The sequence below is a fragment of the Bactrocera tryoni genome, chromosome 2 (assembly GCF_016617805.1).
Source record: "Bactrocera tryoni isolate S06 chromosome 2, CSIRO_BtryS06_freeze2, whole genome shotgun sequence".
Classification (NCBI taxonomy): Eukaryota; Metazoa; Arthropoda; class Insecta; order Diptera; family Tephritidae; genus Bactrocera; species Bactrocera tryoni.
The window spans coordinates 54,953,887-54,964,379 of NC_052500.1; the positions used below are offsets into that span (position 1 = coordinate 54,953,887).

The following is a 10,493-nucleotide window of genomic DNA, read 5'->3' on the forward strand; positions in this document are numbered from 1 at the left end:
TTTTGCTGCTATACTGGTAAATTTCTCCCACGCTGTTCTTCCGATATATAAGAGGAGTGCTATATTTCTCGTGGATTCTGAAGAGTATCCAGGAGTGATGCGACATGGAAGGCTCATCGGACACGCTCCAGTTATGCACAATGGGACTCTCTGTGTCTGTTGATAGCGTGAGGTCCAGCACTTCCTCTCACCGCCGTTGTTGCAAATACTTAGATTGCTATTCAGAATATACTGCAAAAGTGACTCACCTCTGGTGTTTATGCAGTGTGTCTTGCGTTTGCATCACCCCCTATTAAGACATCTTCCTTTCTGTTGTCCTCTACTAGTCTGCTGAGCCGGTGCCGCTGGTATGTCTTCGTCATGGGCCAAGTAGGCCGAGAACAAGAAGAAGGGATTTTCCTTCTGTTCTACCTTTACCACTGTGATATCTGCTGTGCTGTAATTAGGACGAAGAAATGCATTTATACTTCTATTGATAAGAATGCATGCCCTAGGTTTACCTTTGTTCGTGCTGGTTAGCCCTTTAATGGTGTCTTCGTTGACCCAGGGCTCCTGTATTAGGCTGATGACTATGCCCCCTCCTTTATGAGGGTTGTCAGATTCGCTGTAGCACTCTTCGAGTGCTGCAGGTTTATCTGTACGCATATTATGTTATTGGGCATCTTGGGTTTCTTTGATGTCCACATTCCGCAGCAACTGGCTGGCGTCGTCGACCTCTTCCGTGTCATCTTCGTCAGCCGCTTTGTCGCCTTGCGAATTCCGAAGCTGATTTTGTAGTCAGTCTTCTTGAGAGCCTCAATGGACTCATCGCAAATGGCCACCAGTATTGGTCTACTTGCTCTATTTGATTTTTCCTCCTTGATCAGCTGCCACTCATATATACCAGGTATAGATTTGTTTTGCAGCTTGATGCACCTCAGGAGTTTTCGCCTGGCCCCCCTAGAGGGGGTAGCCAAATGCGAGCACGAGGTTTCTTCGGAATGTCCCTGGCGGGTATAAGCCTCAATTGGAGGCCTTCAAAGGCGTTGCTGATTTTAGCATCACTACCCATCAGGAAATCTAGCGAGGCCTGGTCCGCGCACTTGATGACCCTGTAGCCCCTGAGGGTTTCAGAGGAGTGTGACGGGTCCTCCCTACAAGCTTAGCACCATACTTGACAATATGACGTCGATCTCCATCCATCTTTCCTGTATGGTGCTCGGGGAGGAGGAATGCCTTGCCGTTGTTGTGCTGCTGTGTTCACCTTCACTCCGCCTGGTTTTTGGGCAGAGGTTTTTGTATTTCTGTGACACAGCGATTCCTTTTTTGTGAAGTGCTCTCCTGTTTACTCTCTTCTAGAGGTTCTGATTGCTTCCTTTTCAGGTAACCTTCATATTCCTCTACTATTGGTTTGAAGCTCTCTGTTTCTGCCTCATCAACTGGGATACCGGCTGCCTGGTCTTTGGCTATCTTTTCTAGTATGAAGACTGCCCTCTGGTACCGGTTTTCCCTCAGCTGATTCTGGGATTTCTTGCGGTTCTTTTTGTTTTCTCCTTTAGCCGCCAGTGCACTTTGGTCACTAACCATGACTCATGGCATCTTTGCAGGTGGACGCTTCCTCCCTTAAATTTACTGTTTTCACTGCAGTATCTACCGGTATACTTTGGTTGGTATTTCCGGCAGTACTCGTACTCGTCTCCTGGCTCGAGGCGAGTAATTCGTCCTCTTCGGATTCCGTAATGGGATTCCTGTAATCCATGTTCTTAGTCGTCGCTGTTGTCGTCAATTTGGTTTTTGTTGTTGTTATTGCTGCTGTTGTTGTTGTTGCTGTTGTTGTTGTTGTAGAGTTTTTGTTTAAGTTCATTTTTGGTCCCGCGACTTTGTATGTATTATTCGCGTGATTTATTCTATACGTCATGTTGTCAAGTTTTCGACATAAATGTAGTACTTGGGGATATGTTGTCGGTTCTCCCATGCTGAGAAGACGAGGTAAATCGCAAACAAATAAATTAAATATAATATTTGTTATCTTACTTATAAATTAAATATAATATTTATTTCTTGCCATAGTAATTCAGTTTTAGCGATTGTAGTTTTTGTGTGAAGATTTCGAGAGGTAAGACTTTTCTTGCCTATTTGTTTTCGATTACTGCTCGAAAACAGCTAAATACACTAAATACCCCGAGATGGAGTTCACATTTGTACAGTTATAAACAAAACATTCGCCATGCCAATAGCTTGCTGAAGATGATTTTAGATTCTCATGATACAGCACTGTATACACCCTGGTGTATATTAACACTTGTCGGCCTAAACGTCAGTTTTATAATATTCTAATATAATAATGACCTTTTGGTTTTCAGATGATTTCGATCAAAGGGATCTATTATATATATAAGAGGATAAAACAGGATTTTTAATTTGAGAATTCAAATATTTTACTTCTCTTTGGTTTTCGAGATATCGATTTGTGATTTCCCGATTATAGTTTGTATTTTTCTTTTCTTCGGAATTGCTTAACTGATGTAAGAAGAAGTTCGTATAACACGAACTCTTACATGAAATCTAAAACAACTCCTCCAGATTAAATTGTTGAATTGTTTTATCATAAGAGTACATTACTCTTCGAATATGAAGAAGCTGTAGCAGCCTTATTTCTTAGCATCAACTACAAATTCAGGTAACAGCATTCAGTAAACAGCGTTCAAGCAAATACTCCACTTTAAATTAATTTCCATTTTACCAATTTAATAGAAACTGTAAGTAAGCGGGCGTACCAAAAAGAAATCAAATGCAATTTGCTCTAACTAAATACTTGTATGATAGGGAGAACCAAATCAAATCATTTGATTTGCACTTGAAAGGGAAATGGCGACAGTGTTGGAGAGAACTATAGAGGCTCACAGCAATGATGGACTGAGTGCAGAAAAATCGATGAGATAGCAAGTAGAAAATACTTGATGAGGTTTGTGTGAGTAAAAGTGGGTAAGAGTGATATAGAGCAAATGTTGATGATGATTCAAAGGGCATCGTTCGGAGATACCGCAGATCAAAGCAAAAATCAAAGCAGATGCTGTCAATGAAACAGTTAGAGGAGGTTGCGAGCGAGGTCAAATAGTGATGATTGCAATCGCCTAAAGAATTTACTGCATTCATATGTACAAATATGTATCCATATATAGTACACATACAAATGTAGTTTTAAAGCGGATCTGTTGGCGTAGAAAAACCGGCAAACGCACTCGTAACGTTTTGTGAAAATATTTACACACTGTAATTGAATGTTGTGTGTTGTCGTTCAACTAGAATTTCCAAATAGTTGGAAACACCTAAGCACACGTGGAAAAGCCATACGTATTACACACACAGTATACTATATATCTTTTGTACAGGAAAGTACAAGAAGCAGTACAGAAGTACAGTACTTATATATATTTTCTACCTAAAATATTTTTCAAATTTGGTATTTTGAATAAGAGAATTGTCAAGAACAAAATATATGATCCCGATCGTCAGCTCTTATATGATCCTGTTTTCATGATTTCTTTCTTTCTCAGCGTTAACTCCTTTTCTACTTGGTATATTGATTCATGCTCCGATTCCGACAATTATATATAATTTCTTTGAAGTTGAGTATCGGATTAAAAACATTTTTCATCCACATTTACTGAATTTAAAATGAAACTGGGGAGCTAAAGGGAAAACATACAGTCAGAAGATATCTAATCCGTTATAAATTTTTGGCGGGCATTTTCACAATTGTATAATTTTTAATGAGGGCGGATCTATCCACCTGTTGCTTTGAAGAAAGATTATTCTTCGCCTATGGAAATCATCTTGATAGTTACAAATGATGATCCTTACTAGCTGAAATAGAAATGGATATAAGTTAGAACCCCACATATTCAAAAAGTATCATATGATGCATTAATAACATATGATACAAAGTAATATAATATGACACCACTAAATCGCTGAGAGTGCGACACGTGTAGCGGCAACCTGTGGGAAGCGCAGTGTCAGCAGCTCCATACCCGAGTTAAGTATAATTAATTGTAAACTTTAGTTCTTAAGCGGAATTCAATAAAGGAGCATAGCTCTCGGAGAACAATTTTTTTTCATAAATACTAACTAAACATTTTTTAACTGGCGCCCGAGCAGGGACCAGCGCGCGAAAGTAGTAATGGCCTGAAAATAAAATAGTAAGGCTACGCGAGTGGCGAACGGTAGTGATTGTGAATAAAAGAAAGAAAAAAAAGTCTGAAAATAAAAAAGTAAGGCTACGTGTGTGAAAAACAAAAAAATACAATAAATACTGTGCTGACGAGCGGCTACATCGTAAAACGTGGGATTTGGAAACGTCGAGGGACCTCAGTACCAGTAGAGAAAAGGACAACCCCGGAACGTATAAGCACATCCTATGGAAAGATGGAAACCACTAGTGTAAGCTTCTATAAAATATTTCTTAATTGGCGTAGACACCGCTTACGCGATTATAGCCGAGTTAACAACAGCGCTGCCAGTCGTTTCTTCTTTTCGCTACGTGGCGCCAATTGGATATTCCAAGCGAAGCCAGTTTCTCCACCTGGTCCTTCCAACGGAGTGGAGGTCTTCCTCTTCCTCTGCTTCCCCCGGCGGGCCCTGCGTTGAATACTTTCAGAGCTGGAGTGTTTTCGTCCAGCCGGACAACATGACCTAGCCAGCGTAGCCGCTGTCTTTAATTCGCTAAACTATGTCAATGCCGTCATATATCTCGTACAGCTCATCGTTCCATCGAATGCGATATTCGCCGTGGCCAATGCGCAAAGGACCATATATCTTTCGCAGAACTTCTCTCGAAAACTCATAACGTCGACTCATCGGTTGCTGTCATCGCCCAAGCCTCTGCACCATATAGCAGGACGGGAATTATGAGCGACTTATAGAGTTTGGCTTTTGTTCGTCGAGAGAGGACTTTACTTTTCAATTGCCTACTCGGTCCGAAGTAGCACCTGTTGGCAAGAGCAATCCTGCGTTGGATTTCCAGGCTGACATTGTTGGTGGTGTTAATGCTGGTTCCTAAATAGACGAAATTATCTACAACTTCAAAGTTATGACTGTCAACAGTGACGTGAGAGCCAAGTCGCGAGTGCGACGACTGTTTGTTTGATGACAGGAGATATTTCGTCTTTGCCCTCGTTCACTACCAGACCCATTTTCTGTGCTTCCTTGTCCAGCCTAGAAAGCAGAACTAACGGCGCGGGTGTTGAGGCCGATGATATCAATATCGTCGGCATACGCCAGCAACTGTACACTCTTATAGAAGATGGTACCTTCTCTGTTTAGTTCTGCAGCTCGAACTATTTTCTCCAGGAGCAGGTTGAAGAAGTCGCACGATAGGGAGTCGCCTTGTCTGAAACCTCGTTTGGTATCGAACGGCTCGGAGAGGTCCTTCCCGATCCTGACAGAGCTTTTCGTGTTGTTCAACGTCAGTTTACACAGCCGTATTAGTTTTGCGGGGATACCAAATTCAGACATCGCGGCATAAAGGCTGCTCCTTTTCGTGCTGTCGAAAGCAGCTTTGAAATTGACGAAGAGGTGGTGTGTGCCGATTCTCCTTTCACGGGTCTTTTCCAAGATTTTGCGCATGGTGAATATCTGGTCGGTTGTTGATTTTCCAGGTCTGAAGCCACATTGATAAGGTGCAATCAGTTTGTTGACGGTGGGCTTTAATCTTTCACACATTACGCTCGATAGAACCTTATATGCGATGTTGAGGAGGCTAATCCCACGGTAGTTGGCGCAGATTGTGGGGTCTCCTTTTTTATGGATTGGGCATAGCACACTTAAATTCCAATCGTTGGGCATGCTTTCGTCCGACCATATTTTGCAAAGAAGCTGATGCATGCTCCTTATCAGTTCTTCGCCGCCGTGTTTGAATAGCTCGGGCAATTGCTATTCGAACTTCTTCATGGTCGGGTAATAGTACGTCTGCTCCATCGTCATCGATTGGGGAATCGGGTTCTCCTTCTCCTGGTGTTGTGCGTTCACTGCCATTCAGCAGGCTGGAGAAGTGTTCCCTCCATAATTTAAGCATGCTCTGGGCGTCGGTCACTAGATCACCTTTGGGGGTTCTACAAGAGTATGCTCCGGTCTTGAAACCTTCTGTAAGCCGCCGCATTTTTTCGTAGAATTTTCGAGCATTACCCCTGTCGGCCAGCTTATCAAGCTCTTCGTACTCACGCATTTCGGCCTCTTTCTTCTTCTGTCTGCAAATGCGTCTCGCTTCCCTCTTCAACTCTCGGTATCTATCCCATCCCGCACGTGTAGTGGTCGATCGTAACGTTGCGAGGTAGGCAGCCTGTTTTCTCTCCGCTGCGACACGGCACTCTTCGTCGTACCAGCTGTTCTTTTGCACTTTCCGAAAACCAATGGTTTCGGTTGCTGCTGTACGTAAGGAGTTTGAAATGCCGTCCCACAGTTCCCTTATACCGAGTTGTTGACGAGTGCTCTCAGAGAGCAGGAGTGCAAGCCGAGTAGAGAATCGTTCGGCTGTCTGTTGTGATTGCAGCTTTTCGACGTCGAACCTTCCTTGTGTTTGTTGGCGTGCGTTTTTTGCTGCACAGAGGCGAGTGCGAATCTTAGATGCAACAAGATAGTGCTCCGAGTCGATGTTAGGACCTCGGAGCGCACGCACATCTAAAACACTGGAGACGTGTCTTCCGTCTATCACAACATGATCGACCTGGTTGGTAGTTTTTCGATCCGGAGACAGCCAGGTAGCTTGATGAATCTTCTTATGCTGGAATCTAGTACTACAGATAACCATATTTCGGGCCCCGGCGAAGTCAATCAGCCTCAACCCATTTGGGGATGTTTCGTCGTGGAGGCTGAATTTACCGACCGTAGTGCCAAATATACCTTCTTTGCCCACCCTGGCGTTAAAGTCGCCAAGCACGATTTTGACATCGTGGCGGGGGCAGCTCTCATAAGCGCGCTCCAAGCGCTCATAGAAGGCATCTTTGGTCACATCGTCCTTCTCTTCCGTCGGGGCGTGGGCGCAAATCAGCGATATGTTGAAGAACCTCGCTTTGATGCGGATTGTGGCTATACGTTCATTCACCGGAGTGATTGATAGTACTCGGCGACGGAGTCTCTCTCCCACCACGAATCCAACACCAAACTTGCGCTCCTTTATATGGCCACTGTAGTAAATGTCACAAGGACCTACTCGTCTCTGTCCTTGTCCCCCGTCCATCGCGGTTTCTTGGACGGCGGTGATGTCAGCCTTTATTTTTACGAGGACATCAACCAGCTGGGCAGCGGCACCTTCCCAATTAAGGGTCCTGACATTCCAGGTGCATGCCCTCAAATCGTAGTCCTTATTCCGTTTGCCATGGTCGTCATCAAAAGGGGGGTCTCTCATCCGAGGCTGTTTTAACGTTTTCATTGGTATTGTTTTTTTACGTGGCGGGTCCCAAGCCCAGCGCACAACCCTTGTAGGGAATGTTTCGCCTTCTCACTTTAGCTCGCCTTCCCCGAACCGGATGTTCTTTGGCTACCCAGAGGATACTTGGTCAAAGACCGGAAGTAGTGAGCTGCTTGAGCCATGTGTAAAAGAATCGTTTCTGGCCACTCCCAAGTGAATGGCGATCAGAGAACTTTCCTCACTTGCGTGAACTTCTACACATGACTCCATCCTCCATAAAGAATATTGATACTATAAAGAATACGAAATCAAATTGTTCAACCAAAAAAGAGAGAGCATCAAAAAAAGTCATAAACTAAAAGAAAAGAAATTTAAATTAAAGGAATTTGATTATTTGATATAAAAAGAGAGGAAAAAAAGTCCTAAATTAATGTAAGATTTAAAAAAAAATCTAATACTATTGAAAAAAGGGCTATTACAAAGAAAAAGAAATTTAGTTAATTTCATGTCACGAGTTAATCGACGAGTCCTTATGGACTATGACCAATTCATATAGGGACAAAGCCCTTTTCAACATTTATTAGAGGACTAAAAGTCAATTTACCTCGTCTTGCCCCAAGCACTACATAGACATATGTCAAAAATTGACAGCATGACGACGATAGAATAAATTCATTACATGAATATGATACACAAACCCAATGTTCAACCACCACCACGACCTCCCCAGAAAAAGAACAATTTTAATAATTTTAATAACAATGAGGCTTTTTTACCCCGAGTAACATATTCCCAGGCCGATATATAACCAAAAATTACTTGAAGATATTAGTAACGAACAAGAACAGGAGAACGTCATATTAATAGAACATTTAAGAGCACATAGGAATGCCACTGAAAATAAAACACAAACTCTCGAAACAAAATATTTTCCAGGTATGTTAAATAAAATAAAACGACTAATAGCCAACTGCACCGTTTGTAAAGAAAATAAGTACGAGAGACATCCCAATCAACCGAAAATTGCTGAAACTAAATTACCAACATATCCAGGACACACAGTCCATATCGATATATTTTTAACAGAGGGAAAAATAATCATGACAGCTTTAAATAGCAGAGCCATAGAAGGCGTCAGAAAACGCTTAGAGATATTTTATTTTTCTTCGGAGTACCAAAATTAATAGTTATCGACAATGAGCCATCTTTAAACTCAGCCTCTTTAAAATTTAAAAAAGACTAGTAGGAAATGGAAGCAGTATCTGAGTATAATCATTTAGTTCATTCCACAACACTTGAACCAGTAGGCCTATTTTTCCATAGAAATGTTACATTTATCCCCGAGGACATAGAAAGAACTAGACAAAGCAACTTAGAAAAATTAGCTCAGAAGCAATGAAAGGATATCTAATACCATAATAAAAATAAGAAGGAAATAAAATCATATATACCAGGACAAATAATATTTGTTAAGAAAAATAGGAGATTAGGAACTAAGTTAAGTAAACCCTACAGTAAGGAAATAGTTAAGGAAGATAGAAATAGTACCGTGCTAACTGAAAAAGGACAAATAATTCACAAAGGTAGAATACGTAATTAAATATGTACGACATTTTTTTTCAGAATATTTCCGCTATGCCTGGCGGAAGTACAGATCCTCGACTACTCAAACTCCCAATTAATAGCAATAGAAAAGGGAACGGCTAGATTACAAAGGAACATTTAGGATAATACATGAAATTGACATAGAAAAATATACGGACAAACCTGACCACATAGAAGCGACTATTAAAACTGAAACTATCCGCAAAAACCCTAATTACCCCTTCATATCCCACTTGATAACACAGATAAGATAACAATTTAACAATTTAAAAGTAGAGCAAAAAATAAAAAGATCAATAAATTTAATGGGTAGCGCATGAAATGGATTGCAGGAAGTCCAGACCATGAAGACTACGAAATAATTTCAAATAAAATAAGTAATGTCTTACAAAATAACAATAATCGGGTATTAATAAACAAACTTACAATATGCAAAATTAGCGAGATAACAAATATTGCAAATAATATAATTAAAACCATGCAAAATGAAAAAAGTTTAGAAATGAAGCATTTTTATAACTAAAATATAAATTAGAAATAATTAGGGAAGAAATTTTAAATATTGCATACGCAATACACTGGGCTAAAGCCAACATAATAAATTCTTTTATTTTATCAAATGAAGAAATATATATTGTGAAAGAAGTAATAAACAATGACAATATTCCATATGTGAATTTAGACGAAGCACTCGAATTTTCCGAAGTAAAAATTGCAACTTATGGCAAAATTATAATTTATATTGTGAGCCTCCCAACCGTAGATAACCAAAATTGTAAAACTTTAGATATTAGAGCAGTAAAAAATAACGGGAGAATCAATAAAATCAATTTCAATACAATTTTAAACTGTGAAAAGGGAATTTATCGAATAGAAAATTATTGTAAAAAATATAATTCCCTACAAATATGCTTAATAACGAGGAAGTTTGAATTTTAAGGGGGGACTAGTTAGCACCCCACACTTTCAAAAAGTATCATATGATGCGACACGTGTAGCGGCAACCTGTGGGAAGCGGGCGTCAGCAGAAGTGCTAACCTGTGGGAAGCCGCAGTGTCAGCAGCTCGTACCCTTTGCAGCAGCAAACATAGATCTAAAGTTAAGTACAATTAATTTATGAAACTTTAGTTCTTAAGCGGAATTCAATAAAGGAACATAACTCACGGAAAACATTTTTTATAAAAACTAACTAAACGATTTTTAACTTATAGGTGTTTAGTGAGGAAAAGAAGAAAAATTTTAATTAGTATCGAGAAGAGACAATAATTTTTCGTATGTAAGCTGATATATCTGGCCTAATAATGAGCGTTGAAATTATAAAAGAGGAAAGATTATTTTGGTATTCCAAATTGCATCGAAGTAACGGCAGAAATAAAATCTTAATGAAATTTTCGGAGGTTGTTCGCTGTGGATCGGGGAAGGCTTCGAAATTAAAAAAAAAAAATGCTTTTCGTGAGGAAAAGTCGGAAAATTGATAAATTCTAAAAAAGTAACTTTTTTT

At 40.3% G+C, this 10,493-nt stretch overlaps 1 pseudogene; it reads right to left on the reverse strand.

Annotated features, from left to right (window-relative positions):
* Window positions 1-1,738, reverse strand: part of LOC120768762 — a 136,499-nt pseudogene extending 134,761 nt beyond the window's left edge.
* Window positions 1,739-10,493: the final 8,755 nt, after the last annotated feature.